The sequence below is a fragment of the Gallus gallus genome, chromosome 16, assembly GCF_016699485.2.
Source record: "Gallus gallus isolate bGalGal1 chromosome 16, bGalGal1.mat.broiler.GRCg7b, whole genome shotgun sequence".
NCBI lineage: Eukaryota > Metazoa > Chordata > Aves > Galliformes > Phasianidae > Gallus > Gallus gallus.
Genome location: NC_052547.1, coordinates 376,644 through 395,634, shown reverse-complemented (window position 1 = coordinate 395,634; position 18,991 = coordinate 376,644). Strand labels below are relative to the sequence as shown.

Below are 18,991 nucleotides of genomic sequence, written 5' to 3'. Positions count from 1 at the left end.
GCCAACAGCAGCCCCTGGTCCTGAAGCCACAGGCAGACAGGCCAGCACTGGCTCCAGGGCCTAAAGCCACAGACATCCACATCCAGTGAGGACGGCAAAGGCCCTGGGGCTTAAAGCCACAGCCACAGCCAGAGAGGCTGGCACCAGCCCTGAGGCTTAAAGCCACAGCCCAACAGGCCTACACCAGTCCGGGGCCTAAAGCCACAGCCCGACAGGCCTAAAGCCACCGGTCCTGAGTCATAAAGCCAGAGCCAGAGAAGCTGAAATGGCCCTGGGGCCTAAAGCCACAGACAGAGAGGCCGGCACAGGCCCCGAGGCCTGAAGCCACATCCGCAGCCAGGCAGGCTGCCATTCGGCCCCGAGGCCTACAGCTACAGCCCGAGAGGCCAGCACCGGCCCCAGGGCCTGAAGCCCCAATCAGCAAAGCCGGCACCAGCCCAAGGGCTGAAAAAGACAGCCCGGAAGGCTGGAACCAGTCCAGGGGCTTGGAGCCGCAGCCCCAGCTAGAGAGGCCAGCACTGGCCCTGGGGCCTAAAGCCACGCACACAGCCAGGGAGGCCGGCACTGGTCCTGGGGCTTAAAGCCACAGCCTGAGAGGACAACATCTGCCCCGGGGCCTAAAGCCCCAACCAGAGATGCCAGCACTGCCCTGGGTTTTGTTTTCTACTGGTTCCTCTGGGACTCCACTGACCACTAGGAGGCCATACTGGTCTTTACTGGTTTTTATTGGGCTGCACAAGAATCATCTTCACTTCTCCAATTATTTTACTTCAAACAACCCCATTGGGTGACCCTGGTGTTGGTTTCCTAAAATTTGGATCTGGGAGGCGTCCATTTCCTTCACTTATGACGTAAGCAACAAAGCGATGTGGGTAATCGCTGAGGTCACAAACACTGCTGGGGTGGGAGCTTCTGTGCCACAGCTGGTGAGCAGAGCTGGTGCTCTGGTGAGCGTGCTGCACGCAGACTGAGCTCTGGGCCTTCCTTAGAACAGATCACCCTGTGAGAGCCCATCCGAAGCACCGCTGTGGTGTGTGCATGAGCTGGGCACAGCTTGGGCTGAGCGGGCCGAGCAGGTGAGCTGGGTTTGGTGCTGGGTGGTTGCCGGGAGGTGTCTCGGCAGAAAAGCTGGGCTGGGGAGGAGCTCCCAGCTCCCGCAGTGCCCCTCAGCATGGCTGTTTCCAGGGGAAATGGGTTCTTGTTGAGATCCCATCCCACGATTCGGTGAGGATGACGAGATGTCATTCCTCCCCTGGAAATCTGCTGCCGGGCCCCCACCTTCACCACCTTTCCAGCCGAAAGGCTGGAACCAGTCCAGGGACTTGGAGCCACAGCCCCAGCTAGAGAGGCCAGCACTGTCCTTGGGGCCTAAAGCCATGCACACAGCCAGGGAGGCCAGCACTGGCCCTGGGGCTTAAAGCCACAGCCTGAGAGGACAACATCTGCCCCGGGGCCTAAAGCCCCAACCAGAGATGCCAGCACTGCCCTGGGTTTTGTTTTTCTACTGGTTCCTCTGGGACTCCACTGACCACTATGAGGCCATATTAGTCCTTACTGGCTTTTACTCGTCCGTACTGGGATGAACTCCTACTGGTTCCTACACGTTTCTCTGGGACTCCACTGACCACTAGGAGGCCCTACTGGTCTTGACTGGTTTTTATTGGGCTGCACAAGAATCATCTTCACTTCTCCATTATTTTACTTCAAACAAACCCATTGGGTGACCCTGGTGTTGGTTTTCGTAAAATTAGGATCTGGGAGGCGTCCATTTCCTTCACTTATGACGTAAGCAACGAAGCGATGTGGGTAATCGCTGAGGTCACAAACACTGCTGGGGTGGGAGCGTCTGTGCCACAGCTGGTGAGCAGAGCTGGTGCTCTGGTGAGCGTGCTGCACGCAGACTGAGCTCTGGGCCTTCCTTAGAACAGATCACCCTGTGAGTGCCCGTCAGAAGCACCGCTGTGGCGTGTGCATGAGCTGGGCACAGTCTGGGCTGAGCGGGCCGAGCAGGTGAGATGGGTTTGGTGCTGGGTGGCTGCCGGGAGGTGTCTCAGCAGAAAAGCTGGGCTGGGGAGGAGCTCCCAGCTCCTGCGGTGCCCCTCAGCATGGCTGTTTCCAGGGGAAATGGGTTCTTGTTGAGATCCCATCCCACAATTCGGTGAGGACGACGAGATGTCATTCCTCCCCTGGAAATCTTCTGCCGGGCCCCCACCTTCACATCAGACATTGAAAAGGAAGGAGAGTGCAAACTTCACAGAGAGCAACTTGTGCCTCACTGCCCCACGGATGGCTGGGTGCAGAGCTACTGAGGAGATGGAGAAGAGCACCGTCTCACAGAAGCCACGGCAGTCAGACACAAGCTGGAGCTAGCGTTGGGCAGCTCTTGCAGCCAGCTGGTTTCCAGACATTGCCCTCCTCAAGAGACTACATTGCCTGGCAGAAGAAAGCTGGGAAAATGCTTCTTCCTCACAATTTTCCACCTGTTGGTACTTTCTGCAGGGTTCCTGTCCAAAAGGAGATTTCAGAGATCAAGGCAGTCTCAGGAAGAGTGAGGCCAGCTCTTTCCAAGAGCAGAGAAGTTCCTGCAGAGAGAGCCCTGGGAACTTCGGCTTCCTCGGAGACAGCGGTCATGTCTCAGCAAGGAGACGACTGCAATTCCTATTTCTGTCCTGTGAGTGGAGAGGTACGGCTGGGTTTCTTTTGCTTGGTTCTTCTTCCTTTGTCTCATTTTTAAGGGAAGGGACGGAGCAGGAGGAGCCCTACTGGTCCTTTGTGACCTCAATAACCGGTTGGATTCTGCGCCCACTGCTGACAGCCAAGGCTAATGGCAAGGACATGGCTCAGGCGGTATTTTCCCTTAGTGATAATTAGCCTCTCAGCACTCTGATATCCTATCTCTGGCACCTCTCTGCAAACCTGGGGTGCCCATTCCCACCACCGTTTCTTCCTTTTTCTCTTCAAAAGCAGGGCGGCGCAGTTCCCTGTGTTTGGGAACAGCAGCCAGCAGGCTGCCAGAGGTCCAACTGCGCCTTTCAGCGCACAGAGGGACGCGACGGGGACGGACCGTCCTTACTGCCATGTGAAAGTGAGTTTTTCAGCCCTCTGTCATGAAGCATGGAAGAATGATTTTTGAGTATTACCTCTGGGCGGGTGCAGTGCTGCAGGGGATGTCAAGTGAGCATCCATTTGGAGTGCAGGAGGAGGGAGCAGTGAGAAGTGGACTATCAGTTTGTGTTTGGGCTGTCAAAGTAGCATCTTTCTGTTTTCTGGGGGGACATGGGCTTCTGCTGCCTGCTGGTATCTGTGAGATCAACACATGATATGTTGTGGTAGGGACGGAGCCTGCGCGTCCACAGAATGGTGCGGGGCAACGGGGAAAACGGAAAGCCTCCACAGGTAAGAACCTGTTCTGAGCTGTGGTGTGGGTACCTGCCTCTAAACAGGGCTGCGTGAAGGGGTGGGTGTGTGATGGAGGAGAGAGGAAAGGGCATGGCAGATCTGTGCCTACTGCAGAAGTGGCACAGCGCTGTAGCAGCGGAGAGGCAAATGGAAGGAACTGGTCTTGAAGACCAGAAGTTTGTGGTTGGCTGTGCTCAAATCTTCCTCCAAAGAGATGCTCTTCATGCATTCCTTGTCTCCTTTCTGTTAGAAGCTGATGCAAGCGGCCTTCCAGCAAAGCGCAGCCATGCGGAAGGCCAGGAGAGGAGCGCAGAGTGTGGCACAACACCCAAGAGAGGTACAGACACACAACAGGCATCTGGGTTTGGTGCACTGTCTTTCTAGTTAGTTAGGCTTCCTGTCTGTTCTTTTGTGGGACTGTTCTCCGTGCGTGTTGCTTGGGGTCTTAATCCCTGGGATTTCCTGCTACCTTTCCTGTTCTGATTTGTAATGTGAATCACCCAAGCTCCCTTACTGTGAACATGGTACGAGAGAGCAGGCAATGACCCTTTGGGATTTTCTTGCTTTTCCCAGCAGTGGCGACCAGCTTGGATGTGCCGGAGGACAGCACGGACATTCAGGGTTTGCTCTCTTGGATCAGTGGTGAGTTTAGGGGCTGCAGAGCCGCAGGTGTGTGTTTGTACAGAGGGGGTGTGGGAAGGCTGTCATCACCATTTTGGGGGATGTTCTTGCATTCTCAGATGTGGCAAGAGCTGTTGAGGTCCCCCACGAGCACCGCAGCAGCCCTGCCCCAGGATGCTTCATTGCTGAGCTCCCTGACTACCCCAGGGACAGCAGAGAGCTCAGCACAGACACACAGGCTGTCGCCGGGACCCCCACCGATCCCTTCTGGGGACTTCCACCATCCCCTGGGCTCCTGTCTGAGCTGCAGTGTGGACTGTCTCCGCTGCACCCCGTCGTACCACATGAGAGTGTCTGGCTCAGTCCACGGCTGACTCCCCTGGCTGTAACCACACCTCCCTCAGCCCAAACCACACAGCCTGTCGAGGAGGTGCAGCAAAGGCAGCCCCAGGGGCTTCAGGCTCACTCACCACCGTCACTGGGCTCTGTCTCCTGCCCGGTGGCAGAAAAGAAAAGCAGGGGCAGCACCAAGCGGACCAAAGCGCCCCGCGCCTGCTGGCACCCCCCGGAAAAGGGAGAGCTCCCAGCAGGAGCAGCCCACCAGCACTGTTCCAGCCAAGAAAAGGAAGCTGCCACCACTGAAGGAAAGAACAGAAAGAAGAGGCCGCAGACACCCACAGCAAGTGAAGCCGTCTGGGGCCAGTGCAGGAGCTAGCAGCAGAGTGCGAGCGGGTGCTGCCAGTGAGCTGTACATGCGCTTGTGTGCATCCATCCAGGCCGTGCACCCGCTGGGGCAGAGGGTGACTGCGGTGGGGCCGGTGCGCCAGCCACCCTCTGTGCAGCCCCAACCCACACCCAGCGCTGGCCCAGCTGCCCTCCAGCCCCAACACAGTGCCACAAACAAGGCAGCGCCAGCACCACCACGCACCACGGTGCGAGAGGAGGACGCAGCCAAGAAGATGGCACCGAGCTGCCTGCGTCAATCCCTGCAGAGGTGCTCACTGCTGTGGAGGTACCCACCATCATCATCACAGCTGCACCACCGGCAGCCTCGGACACAGCACCCCTTGCACTTCGTGGGGCACCGGCGGGGTGGCCGTGCCACAGTGCCCAGAGTGATGGAAAAGTCGCGGCCCATCACAGCCGAGCAGCGGCCCAAGCGGGAGCACATGAAGAAGCTGGCCCAGGAGGAGCGGCAGCGGGCGGCCCACCAGATGAAGATCGGCCCCGTGCAGTTCCTGGTGCAGCGGGAGATAGACATGGCCGTAGCCGACGACTACGGCTACCTGTAACGCTGTGCTCCTCGCCGGCCCCGCAGCACCAGGCAGCAGCGGCAGCGTTCCAGGGGCACCAGCAACAGCCCCATGCCTCACCTCCAGAACCGAGCCGTGCTCCAAAGTCAGCACTGCAGTGGATGGGACATTGTCTGGGCGCTCAATTGTTGTGGGATGGCAATTTTAGGAATATTGTTGTTTCTGTTACTCTTTGTTTTCTACGATAGGTTATTAAATGTTTTGTGTTCCCTTTCCTATATACCTCTGCCTGCAGTCATTTGTGCCGTGTCACAGCCCCCCAGCTCCCCATGCCCAGCTCCGGGGCAGGATGGGGCACCACAGATGGCCGTGTCCCTCGGCTGCCACCACAGGCCTAAAGATACCTCAGGTGTCACGGCTCTTCTGCCTCCACGCTGTTTGGGTCCTGGCAGTTTTGTCTTCAGACGGGGACTCAGCCCAGTCTGTACACCCAGAGCAGGATCTTCCCGTTTGTGGCCAGGCACGAGCGGTGTCCCCCAGGGCTCGGTACGGGGGCCTCTCCTACTTAACATCTTTATCAGTGATCTTGATGAGGGGATTGAGTGCACCCTCAGTAAGTTTGCAGGTGACGCCATGTTGGGAGGGAGTGTTGATCTGCTGGAGGGGAGAAAGGCACTACGGAGGGACCTGTATAGACTGGATCGATGGGCCGAGGCAAACTCTGAGTTTCAATAGGGCCAAGCGTCAGGTCCTGCATTTTGTCACAACTACCCCAGGCAACCCTACAGGCTTGGGGAGGAGTGGCTGGAAAGCTGCCTGGCGGAAAGGGACCTTGGTGCACTGACGGACAGTCGGCTGAATATGAGCCAGCAGTGTGCCCAGGTGGCCAAGAAGGCCAATGGCATCCTGGCTTGGATCGGGAGCGGTGTGGTGAGCAGGACTAGAGAGCCATCCTGCCCCGTCCTTGGCCCTGGTGAGGCCTCACCTCGAGTGCTGTGTTCAGTTTTGGGCACCTCCGTACAGAAAGGACATGGAGGTGCTGGAGCAGGTCTCAACCAGTGAGTCAGTGGTGAGTTGTTAGAGCTGGGGCAGTATGGTCGGGCTGTGGTTGGACTCGATGATCTTGAAGGTCTTTTCCAACCTGAGCAATTCTGTCATTCTATGATTCCATGATTCTATGATCCCATATCCGTTCCAAGTCCATCCCATATCCAGAGCCCATCCCACATATACCCCATTTCCAAATATCTCACCCCGTATTCATCCCATATCCATATCCCCACACGGCGCATCCCAATCCCAAATCTCACATCCCAATCCCACATCCAACATCCCAACCCCACGTCCCAGTCTGTCCTGGTTTTATGATTTTTGGTTTTCCACGTCATACTGGTATTCCACGTCATAACGTCACGTAGTGCATTGGGAGTTAAAGTGTTACTGCTCCAGTTCCGGGCACCTGTCCGGAAGAGAAGAAGAACTCCATTCCCCAGGGGGCTTTGCGCTCAGAGAGGAGATATAACCTCTGGCAAAGTCACCTGATGCTCTCTTCTCTTCTCCCCTCGGCTCTCGTCCCGACCGCACGCATCGCCTCAGCTCCTACTGGAAGGCCTACAGCTTTCAGATTCTCTTTCTCTCATTATGTTTGATTTCTTAGCTTCGAGTCTAATTCTATTGTATTACAGTGTGTGATCTTGCACTCTGATACCGTATTTAGGAAATTAGTTTGTTTCTCCTCAGATCGTGCCCGCTGTTTTTATTTATTTTGGGGTCCCCTGTCTCCCTTTTCCGGAGGCGCGGATGTTGTGAAATCCCTCCGCCCCGCTGGTCACGGAACTGGGCCGAACCAGCCCGTAAACCGCTGACACAGTCCCACATCCTATGTCCCACATCCCAATCCCAGTTCCAAGTCTCCTTCCCAGTCCCTCATCCTAACCCCATCTCCCACGTGTCAATCCCACTCCCTCATGCCAATCCCAGTCCCACACCCTTTAGTCCCAATCCCAGTCCCAATCCCAATCCCAATCCCAATCCCAATCCCAGTCCCAGTCCCAATCCCAGTCCCAGTCCCATCCCCTATAGCAATAAGGCACACCCTGAGGCCCCTCCTCGCCAACTGCCACTCCGCCTCGTCCCCGGCCTCTCATTGGTCAGCGGCAGCTCCGGCCCGCCTCCGGTGTCTCATTGGCCAGCGGCAGCGCCGCCGGCTCCGATTGGCTGAGGCGCAGCGCGCGGGAGCGGCGGTTAGCAGCCGGCTCGGGCCGCCCGGCTGTCCCGTCAGACGGCGCCGCTCCCTCAGCCCGGCCCCGCCGCTGCAGCCGCTGTTCGCCAGAGCTGTCCGGGCAGCACCGAGACGGAGGCGCGGCACAACGAAAGCGGTGCTGAGGACAGCGGCGCCGGAGGTGTGCGGGAGAACGGCTCCGGGCCGGGGCCGGGGCCGGGGCTGGGGCGAGGAACCGTATGAGGCCCGAACCGCCAGGCCCCGCCCCGCCCTCCCCTCCCCTCCGCCGTGGGATGCGGGGATTTGGGACGGCTGAAGGACTCGGGGCCCCCACCGCCGCAGTGCTGCTGCCCGCATCCGGGCCGGGCCCCCCCGAAGCCTCCAGCGCTGCTCCCGGTGCCCCCCGGAGCTGAGGTGGGTCTGTGCGTATAGGAGCAGGGGGGGAGATGTGGTGGGGATATGGGAGTTTTGGGGGCTGTGGGGGCGATACAGGGGGGGCTGTAGGGTAATGTGGGGTATAGGGGGCTGTGGGGGGTGTATAGGGGTGGCTATAAGGATATATGGGGCTACAGGGAGTGTATGGGGGATATGGATCTATAAGGGGCTGTGTGGGGCCATAGGGCGATAAGGCGCTGTGGGGTGGGCTATTAGGGGATGTGGGGCTAGAAGGCTACCCCTTCCGTTCCCCCTTCCATAGCAGGGTGGGTGAAATGCTAGTCCTGAAATGTAAGTGGGAATTGAAATTGTATTGGGATAGAATGTGATTGTTTTCTGGTCTTGAGTCTGAAACGTGTTTTGTCATTAGGCACAGGTATTGTTTAACAGTGCCTTTGGAGAAGTTTTCAGTATCCAGTCTCCTGCTCAGGAAGAAAGTTTTTGGAGGACTTAATCATGAGTGGAGCTGCTGCTGAAGCTCCACTTCAAACAAGCAAGCTGGTGAGGACGTTGTGCATCTCAGCCTTTCCTCAGTGCAAGGTACCAGCGATTCAGTCTGTGCTTTGGCGGTCATTTGCCATCAGCACTTGTGCTTGTATGTGAGCACCAGGCATCCGCTGACGTTGTCTGATGGCTTTAGGCTGGGCAGACACGGGAAGCACTGCCTGCAGCAGCAGCAGCTGAGCTCTGTGTGCCAGAGGAAGGAATGCGGCGTCTGGAGGAGCAGGAGGAGGAGACCCTGCGTGACTCTGCGGGGCCGTTCCTCACAGCCTGCCACTGACAGACGTTGTGGGGCACTGCAGAGCCCGTTGGTGCGGAGGAGGTAAAGCGGTGTTGCTCTGTAGTGCCATTTGATCTGTGTGCATGCAGAATTTCTCCATGTTTGTAGTTCTCAGTGTTTGTGGCCCTGGGTGCGTTCAAATACGTCAGACCTCTGTGCGTCACTTATTTAGAGTGTTGAAGGTGGTGAATTGTGCTAGACAGAGCGCTTGTCTAATCAAACCTCTGAACTCCAAGGGTTGTTCTGGAGGTCCTGATGACGGCACAGGCATGAAGCAGCCCAGAGCTCGTCGGTGCGGAGAGACTGCGTATTGCGTTGTGAAGGGAGAGACGGAGGAGGGGTTTGAACAGCGTTGCGCAGGAATGAAAGAAGCTGGTAAGAGAAGAGGTGTGTGTTCTGAGAGCAAGGGCTGTACGGCTCATCTCTGTGTTCTCACAGCAAATGCAAGGCAGAGCTCTTTACTCCCTGTTCTTTCTTGCAAGGCTGCGGCACTTCAAAGTGTGCTGTGGATGGGCAGCGCGTTGACAACCCAAGGGTGGCACCAGGAGATGCAGCGCAGCCCTCTCCAGCAGCAGGGTGCATTTATTCGTCTTGCTAATTCTTGAAGTAGAAGGTGTGTTTAGCTTCCGCACTCGGTGGCTTGTTAGCGTGCTTTGGAGGCTTTTAAGCTCTTCCTGTGTTACTCACGCCCTAAGGCAGTGAAGGACTTCCCTTGCTCTGTAGGAATGGTTCCTGAGCAAGGGCATGGCCATCTGCCTGTAACAGATACTGAAGGGGAGGGTTTTGTGACTGCACTGATGCAGTTGGCTTTTTAATGGCAATTGCACCCCGCTAACATGCAGCTCTTTCTGACACAGGCAGGAGACGGGCAGCGGTACTGCAGCTCGTCTGCGACTTTGAAGCTAAGTTGGGAAGTGGAAGATGTGGATGTGAAAGAAGAACTCAGTTACTGGGACGCTCCCTTCTCTTCCCCTAGCTGTCCCCTTGCCTCAGCCCGGGTTCCCCTTGCATTCCTGTAGGTTTCCCTTCCATCCCCCTGGCTGCCCTGTGCTTTCCCCAAGGTTGCCCTTTCCTTTCCCATGACAGCCCACCCACAATTCCCTCAGCGCCCCAATAGCCCCCTCAGTATTTCCTATCCAAGAACCTGTAGCTACCCCACGACCCCCACGGAGCCCCATAGGCCCTCAAGGATCTCTTCAGGCCTGGTACACCTTCCCCATAGCTGGCCCAAAACCTCACAGAACCACATAGTCTGTTACAGTACCCCATTTCCCTGCTGGGCTCCCACTGAACCCCCATGTTTCCTCCCTAAGACCTGCCTTACCACATCCAGGACCCCCCTGAGATCTTCCAGACCCCACAGTTCCTTAGAGGACCCCGTCACTATTCCAGGACCCCCATAGCTGACCCTCCTCAACCCCATTTCCCTCCAGATCCCATATCACCACACAGTGCTGGGGCAGGATTGGCTGCTGCAGGAAAGGAATGCGGAGCAGGGGGAGGTGTAGGGCACAGATGTTGGTGAAAGTGACGTGGGGGGTACTGGGGAGACGGGTACACGGTAACGTGGGAGTATTTGAGGATATGGGCCAATATGGGCCTGCAGGAGGAGAATGCTGTGCAGAAGAAGGCAATGGTGAGGTGCTCCAACACCGCCCCGCACCCCCCCTTTTTAACCCCAACTTCTCCCCACATCCCCCCATTCCCCGTTTGTCCCCATACCACAGCACACCCCAGTGTCTCACCTGCAGCCCACATCTTGCCTTCTCCCGAACAGCATTCTGCTCCTGCAGGCTGTGTGCCCATATCCTCCCATGTGCTTATATCCCCCTCTCCCTGCCCCACACACCCAGAGCCCCATAGCTCCTCCAGGACCTTCTCAGACCCGGTACACTTCCCCCACAGCCAACCTGGGACCTCATAGAGCCCCGCAGTCCCCAGCAGCACCCCTTATCCGTGCACTGGTCTCCCACTGAACCCCCAGATATCTTCCCTTGGACCTCCCTAAACCCGTATCCTTACAGATCCCATACAGCAGGCGGGGAATGCAGAGCTGGCAAAGGTGTAGGGCACAGCTGTGGGTGAAAGTGACGTGGGGGGCACTGGGGAGATGGGTGCGTGGGAACGTGGGAGGATTTGGGGGTATGGGCCACAGCCTGCAGGAGCAGAGTGCTGCGCAGGAGAAGGCAACGTGTGAGGTAAAGGTGGGACCTGTGGGTGCGGGGACATGGGGTGGCATGGGGACGTAGGGGGTGTGGGGGCATGTGGGGAGCGGTTTGGGGTCAGAGTGGGGGATGTGGGGCGGTGTTGGAGTGCATTTATGGATTTCTTCCTGAGAGGGGGTTGGGGTTCCCTGTGGCGCAAAGGTGGAGCCCTGGTCCATAACCCCACGTGACCCCATTACCCCATACAACTCCGCGTGACCCCAGGGCTCCACATCACCCATAGCCCTGTGAGTACCATATGCCCAGAGGAGGCTCTGGACAGTGATGGGGCTGTTATTGGGTCGTTCAGGGGGTACTGTAGGGTGGCTCTGGGGCCGCTGTAGAACAGCACTCTATATCTGCCCCTGACCCTCACCTTGCCCACGTCTTGGGGGCAAGATGGGGGTCAAGGGAGCTATGGGGGAGGTCCCACAATCAGAGCAGGTTCACCACCAGCTCCGTGTGGGGGATCATCAGCCCCACCGAGGTGTGGGTGTGTCCCATAGCTGCCCCACAGCAGCCCCAGAGCCATCCTAGAGCAGCCCCAGAGCAGCCCCATCACTGCCCACGGCCCGTGGCCAGCAGCAGTTCCACCACCAGCAGTGTGTTGGGTAAAGGCAGCTCCTAGGTGTGGCTCTGCCCCATAGCTGCCCCAAAGTGCCCCTGTAGCCCTCCCATAGGCATCCTTTAGCTGCCCCACAACCCGTAGGGCTTCCCCACATCCCAGCGCATCCCCCCAAGTGCCTGCGGGGTGTGCGAGAAACGCTCTCCTCCCTGCTGTTCCATCGGGCGCAGCTCTCGGTGCAGCAGCAAAGCTCCTTCCTGATTGCTGTGGCGTTACTGCACTCTCCCTCCTCGTGGCGAGGGAGAAAACGCGCAGCTGCTCCGTGAGCTCCTTCTGCTCCTGGAGCTCTCCTCCCGTGGCACTCACTGCTCTCCTGTTCCCCCTTGGCTGGGGACTGCAGGCTCACAGTCTCCGCCACGCATCCGCTGTGCCTTTTCTCCAGAGGAGCTCTATGGCCAACCTGTTCCTTTCGGGCTGATTGTGTGCTTTTCTATGCAGACAGGCAGGCAGGCAGGATTTCTTGCAGCTCTCGCACTTGCTGTGTCTCATGCTCCGTCCTGCATCTGTGCCTTCTCTCGTTCGTGATGTGCTCTGCTCAGCATCTGTCTGCTGAACAACAGCTGTCACAGCTGTCACACTGGCCCTACCTTGTGCTCTCCCTGCAGACGTTAGAACATTCTCTCTGCCACTCTCCAAAGCGTAACAGCTCAGATGGTTTCCAGCAGCACACAGCTGACACACAGAGCCGTGCTGACCACGGCAGGGTGCAGCTTCTTGTTGCAGAGCCCCGTAGCGGTGGGTGAGCGTGCCCAAGGGGGATCCCACCGCTGCTCTTCTCCATCCTTCTCTGCTCTTTCTGCACCACCGTGCATTCCTTCCTGCTCGTGCTGCGCTGCCCTCAGAGTGCTTTGTCCATTTCTCGCGGTCGTTGCAGCAGCTGTCCAAGTGCTGACGTTGGAGCCATTTCTTCCCCACCGCGAGATCCCTTCCGAGACGCACTGTCTCTGCTGCTGCAACAGCCCCAGTCTGGGGTGCCTTTTGGTAAGGAGTTGCGTTGTGCGTTCTGCAGCTGACTTGGATTTCTTCTCCCACTGTCCCGTGAGGGAGTTGATTGCTGCCATCCGTCCAAGCTCCATTGCTGGGTCAGGTATCCCTCATTGCCACGCAGCACCGCAGCAGCCCAGCTCCAGTCCCTTCCCCAGTCTCAGTGGGATCGGTTTGTTCTCTTCTGGTCCTCTTAGAGAAACAGAAGCTACCAAGCCAGCAAACCTTGTGTCTGGTATTTCCCTACAGAAGCCGGTATTCGTGTCCTTCTTCTTGCCCCTTTGTCCAGTTCCCAGCAATCCAAACTGAGGCGTATGGCTGCAGCCCACCCCACAGCTTCTTTGGGGCAGCTCTGTGGCAGCCCCACCCTGAGGAGAGGATGCCTTTTCCCCACACACAGCTGGTTCTATGGCCACATGGGGTCAGGACACGGGGTCATGGGTCACGTGGGGGTCCTGCAGGGTCACCGAGTTATGGGGTTACGTGCAGTCAGCTGGAGCAGCACGGTTTTTGGTGTCAGGTGGGGTTCTGGGTCACAGCGATGGGGTCAGATGGGATGGTAGGCTCAGGTGGGGTGATGTGGAGTTATTCTAGGGTTCTGTGGTCGGGGTGAGGTGGGGGCAGGGATCCCAGAGCTCTGGGGCCACGTGGCATCGGGTCGCAGAGTGATGGGGGCAGGCAGGGTCAGGGAGTCACAGGGTCGTGTGGGGGTATGGTTCACCCAGGGCTGTGGGTCACGTGCAGCCATGGGGTCACGCACATACAGGGTTCTGTGTTCATCTTGGGTTACGGCTCACGTGGGGTTATAGCTCAGGGCCCCACCTTTGGGCCACTGGGACCCCCAGTCCCCTCTCAGGAATGAAATAAAGGCACTCCAACACCGCCCCGCACCCCCCCTTTTTACCCCTAACTTCTCCCGACATCCCCCCATTCCCCCTATGTCCCCATACCACAGCACACCCCAGTGTCTCACCTGCAGCCCACTTCTTGCCTTCTCCCGAACAGCATTCTGCTCCTGCAGGCTGTGTGCCCATATCCTCCCATGTGCTTATATCCCGCTCTCCGCCTTTCACACGCACCCAGAGCCCCGTAGCTCCTCCAGGACCTTCTCAGACCCAGTACACTTCCCCCACAGCCAACCTGGGACCTCATAGAGACCCACAGTCCCCAGCAGCACCCCTTATCCTTGCATTGGCCTCCCACCGAACCCCCATATTTCCTCCCTCAGACTTCCCTTACCAATTCCACCCCTTCCTGGGCTTTCTGACTCCCAAAGTCTCTGACAGGGCCCCCATCACCGTCCCACGACCCCCATAGCCCACCTGGGGCTCTGGTGCTGAACCCGGCATCCTCAGCTGCAGCGCTGCAGATCGGGACAGGCGCAGATCCCAGGGCTGTGGGCACTGCTCTACACGTCCCCATCCATCCCACGAATTCCACCCTGTGCTGTCTGGGAAAGTCTTTTCTTGGCTCCTGGCACATCTTCCATCTCCAGAGCACACCAGGAGTGTCCCTCTGACTGTGGCTCCGGGTTAACCCCGCAGCATCCAAACGAGGAATCCCGCAGCAATCCACACCTCAGGATGGGGCTCCAGCTGTGCCCAAATGCGTTCATTAAAGAGAGGAGAATGAATGAGCGTAGCGGGGCATCTTTCCTCCTGACATTTCCCACCACCTGCGTGTCGGCTGTGCCATGCGAGCAGCATTTTGTCCTAGAGCTGTGAGTGCAGGTATGTGTGCATATGGGGGTGTGCAGAGAAGGTGTTGATCATCAGAGTGTGCATTGCACGTGGCTGTGTGCAGCGTGTTTGCAGGTGAATGTTAGTGTTGTGTGTGTGTGCGTGCACATGGCTGTGTGCAAGGCTGGAGCTGCGCTCGTGTCTTCATGCACATGGGTGTGCAAAGGGATGGGTTTGCACACATGCGCATGCATCTGTATGTGTGCGTCATGGTCTGCGTGCACACGGCTGTGTTGTTTTGCACTCATTTGCATGCACAGGGATGGAGTGTGCACAGGGCTTTGCAAGGATGTGATTGCACGTTGGTGTGAATGCACGGGTATGTGTGTGGCGAAGTCTTTGCACATGGGTGTATGGATCTACACACACGTGCATTCAGATTTGTGTGCAAGGGTGTGCTTGTGTGTGCACAAGTGCACATGGATGTGTGCAAGGATGGTTTTACTCATGTCTATGCAATGGGGGGCACGCAAAGAGGTTTTTGCATGTGAGTGTGCAAGGGTGGAGGTGTGGCCCACTAGGGTGTGTGTTCACACGTGTGTGTGCAAAGATGGTCTCGCACATATGTGTGCGTGCACAGGGGTGTCTGAAGGAATGGGGCTGCAATATCTGCACATGGGTTTGTGCAAGGGCGGGGCTGCACAGGTGGGCATCGAAATGGATGTGTGCGAGGAGAGCTTTGCACACGGGTGTGCAAAAGGGTTGAGGTGCACGTGTGCTCATGTATATGTGTGGCTGTTTGCATGTGGGAGTGCAAAGGGGTTGTGATGCGTGTGCATGTGAGCATGCTTGTGTGGATGGGTTGGGTTGCACACAGGTGTGCAAAGTAGCAGGGTTGCGTGTGCATGCACTGGGGTGCAGCAGCTCTGCCTCAGAGCCTCGTGGGCCCGCAGGAGGCACGTGGCTGTGGAGGTGGCTGGGAGCGCACTGCTGGCTGCAGAGCTGATGGGCGGTGAGAGTTTGAAGGGCGAGCGGGGAAGGGGGCCCCTTTGTGCCCCTTTTGGGAGAGGGAAAGGAAAATGACCCAATGCTGATAAGGAGAGAGAAGAAATGGACTGCAAATGGTAGAAAAATGGAAGGTAACGCTGAGAAAGAGAGTTACAATGAAGAACTGCAATGGGAGAGAGAGGAAGGCTCCGACTGTGCTGCTCGCTGTGCTGCCGGGACCCGGAAGGGCCGCTCAGCCCATCCCCCGGCATCGGAGATCACGTAGGGAACAGCGGAGGCTCCTGGGAACAGGAGACTTCTGGGAGAGTCGGGACTCACCCGAGAGTGCTGGAGAGCACAGGGCCGGGCAAAAGCTCAGGTAGCGGTGTGTCCCCACAGCCCGGCACGGCCCTGAGGTGAGCACCGCTGGCACTGCCCAGCACTTGTTGTCACCGCAGTGGGGGCGCTGGGGGACGTGCAGCCCCCACAGAACCCGTAGGTGCAGTCCGGGATGCAGAGAGTGCAGCGGGTGCCTTTATGGCAGCTGGGTTATGCTGTGGGGGGACACTGGGGGGACATTGAGGACTGCAATGCGCAGTTATGCTTTCTGAACCGCTCAGGGGATGTTCTTTACAGAAATACCCGAGTTAAAGGTTCCTGGTGTGCAGCGCTCCCAACATCTGGGCTCTCTGGGCGAGCTCCTGGCTGACAGCGCTGCTGCCCTCTGCCCTCGCCTGGGCCTGCTGGCAGCTGCAGGCCCCGCAGGAACTACCACTGCCAGGATGCCGTGCGGGACCGGGCGCCGCCATGGCACTGCTGTGTGCAGTGCTGTGCAGGGCTGGGCCTGCGGGCACAGGGCAGCGGGCGCTCCTTTGTGCTGTTCTCTCTTGCTTGGTTTTTCTGCGTCTTTCTTGAGCTTACCTTTCTTTTTGTCCTTGTCTTTGCATTGCTTTTTTATTTCCTTGTCGTTGCTTTGAATTACTTGTCTGGTTTTTTTTCTTTGTTTGTTTTTTTTTTAATTTTATTTTTTTCCAGCTGGGTTTCTTTGTTTTCCAGAGCTGTGCTTTGCATTGCCTCTCACTGTTCTTTTACTTTGGTTTCTCTGCTTTGCTTTTCTCTGCTTTGCTTTTCTCTTCTTTGCGTTGAGCTGCTCTTTCATCTCTTCTTTCTTCTTTATTTTTTCTTTGTATTTCTTTGTTTTTCTTGCCTTTGATTTGCTTTGAATTTCCCTTATTTGGTTTCTACTATTTTTTCTTTGCACAGCTTTCATAGAATCATAGACTCATAGAATCGCTAAGGTTGGAAAAGACCCACAGGATCATCCAGTCCAACCATTTGCCCTTCACCAATGGTTCTCGCTAAACCATGTCCCTCAACACAACATCCAAACGCTCTTTGAACACCACCAGGCTCGGTGACTCCACCACCTCTCTGGGCAGCCCATTCCAGTGCCTGACCACCCTTTCAGAGAAGGGTATTTCCTAACGTCCAGCCTGAATCTTCCCTGGCACAGCTTGAAGCCATTCCCTCTAGTCCTATCACTGTCACACGAGAGAAGAGGCCGACCCCCAGGCTCACTACAACTTCCCTTCAGGTAGTTATAGAGAGCAATAAGGTCTCCCCTGAGCCTCCTCTTCTCCAGACTGAACAATCCCAGCTCCTTCGGCCGCTCCTCGTAAGGCCTGTGCTCCAGACCCCTCACCAGCTTTGTTGCCCATCCTCTGGACACGCTCCAGGGCCTCGATGTCTTTCCTACAGCCACATAACTGGACACAGTACTTGAGGTGCGGCCTCACCAGTGCTGAGTACAGGGGGATAATTACTTCCCTGTTCCTGCTGGCCACACTATTTCTGATACAAGCCAGGATGCCATTGGCCTTCTTGGCCACCTGGGCACACTGCTGGCTCATGTTCAGTCTAGCGTCTATCAACACCCCCAGGTCCATTTCCTCTACACAGTCTTCCAGCCACTCTGCCCCAAGCCTGTAGCGTTGCCTGGGGTTATTGTGGCCAAAGTGCAGGACCCGGCATATGACCGTCTTGTTGAATCTCATCCCATTGGCTTCAGCCCAGCTATCCAGCCTATCCAGATCCCTCTGTAGGGCCTCGCTACCCTCAGGCAGCGGATCAACACTTCCTGCCAGCTTGGTGTCATCTGCAAACTTACTGAGGGTGCACTCAATGCCCTCATCCAGGTCATCAATAAAGATATTAAACAGGACAGGCCCCAGCACCGACCCCTGGGGAACACCACTCGTGACTGGTTGCCAGCTGGATTTAACTCCATTCACCACCACTCTCTGGGCCCGGCCTTCCAGCCACTTCCTTACCCAGCCAAGAGTGTATCTGTCCAAGCCACGGACTGCCAGCTTCTGCAGGAGAATACTGTGGGAGACAGTGTCAAAGGCTTTGCTGAAATCTAGGGAGACCACATCAACAGCCTTTCCCTCATCCACCAGACGGGTCACTAGATCATAGAAGGAGATCAGGTTGGTCAAGCAGGACCTGCCCTTCGTGAACCCATGCTGGCTAGGCATATCCCCCGGTTGTCCTGCACGTGCCGCAGTGATCTCCCTCAGGACAATCTGCTCCATAATCTTCCCCGGCACCGAGGTCAGGCTAACAGGCCTGTAGTTCCCCGGATCCTCCCTGCAGCCCTTCTTGTAGATGGGAGTCACATTGGCAAGCCTCCAGTCTTCTGGGACCTCACCCGTCAACAAGGAGCGCTGATAGATGATGGAAAGCGGCTCGGCTATCACCTCCGCCAGTTCCCTCAGCACTCTCAGGGTGAATCTCATCCGGTCCCATGGACTTGTGGCAGTCCAGTTGGAGTAGCAGGTCTCTGACTGTTTCCTCCTGAATTGTGGGGGATTTAGTCTGCTCCCCAGCCAAGGCTGCCAGGTCAGAGAGTGGAGAAACCTGAGGATAACCGGTCTGACTTTTAAAGACAGATGTAAAGAAGGCATTCAGAACGTCTGCCTTTTCCTTATCCTCAGTGGTCACATTCCCAGCCTCATCCAGTAGAGAATGGAGATTCTCCCTGGTCCTCCTCTTACTGTTGATATACTTGTAAGAGAGTTTCTTGTTCCCTTTACGCCAGCAGCCAGGTTGAGTTCAAGCTGGGCTTTTGCCTTTCTGATTTTCTCCCTGCACATCTTAACAACTTCTTTGTATTCTTTCCGGGTTGCCCGTCTCTTCTCCCACAGGAGGTAGATTTTGCAGGCTCAGGGGGACAGCCTGATCCTGCGCCTTTAAGACTTCCTTCTTGAAGAGCAACCAGCCATCTTGTACCCCTTTACTCTCTAAGACTGAGCCCCAGGGGACTCTCCCTACTAGTCTCCTGAACAATTCAAAGTCTGCCCTCCGGAAGTCCAAGGTAGCAGTTTTGCTGTTCCCCCTCCTGACTCCACAAGAATCGAGAACTCTACCATGTCGTGGTCACTCTGCCCAAGACATCCCCCAACTTCTACATCTCCCACCAGACCTTCTCTGTTTGTGAACAGCAGGTCTAACGGGGCAGCTCCTCTCATAGGTTCTCTTATCATCTGCATCAAGAAGTTGTCCTCCATACATTCCAGAAACCTCCTAGACCGCTTCTTCTGTGCTAAATGGTATTCCCAGCATATGTCGGGGAAGTTGAAGTCCCCCATGAGGACAAGGGCCGGCAGCTTCCGCCAGCTGCTCATACAACAACTCATCTGTCTCTTCATCCTGGTTTGGCGGTCTGTAACAGATGCCCACCAGGATGTCTGCCTTGTCATTCAACCTTATTGTCCCCAGTCATAAGTTCAGTAACCTCAAA

General features: G+C 56.8%; 1 long non-coding RNA gene across 3 annotated transcripts; it reads left to right on the top strand.

Moving 5' to 3' along the window:
- The first annotated feature begins 7,485 nt into the window (after window positions 1–7,485).
- LOC101750331 lies at window positions 7,486–10,289 on the top strand. 3 transcript variants are annotated; one of them, XR_005840198.2, is made up of 6 exons: window positions 7,486–7,908; window positions 8,300–8,469; window positions 8,570–8,752; window positions 8,947–9,097; window positions 9,193–9,323; window positions 9,568–10,289. It is a non-coding gene; the product is annotated as an uncharacterized LOC101750331 (long non-coding RNA). The 3 variants fall into 3 exon arrangements; XR_005840197.2 differs by having other exon boundaries at window positions 8,947–9,085; window positions 9,568–10,288; XR_005840199.2 differs by lacking the exon at window positions 8,570–8,752 and having other exon boundaries at window positions 8,947–9,085; window positions 9,568–10,288.
- The last annotated feature ends 8,702 nt before the right edge of the window (window positions 10,290–18,991 follow it).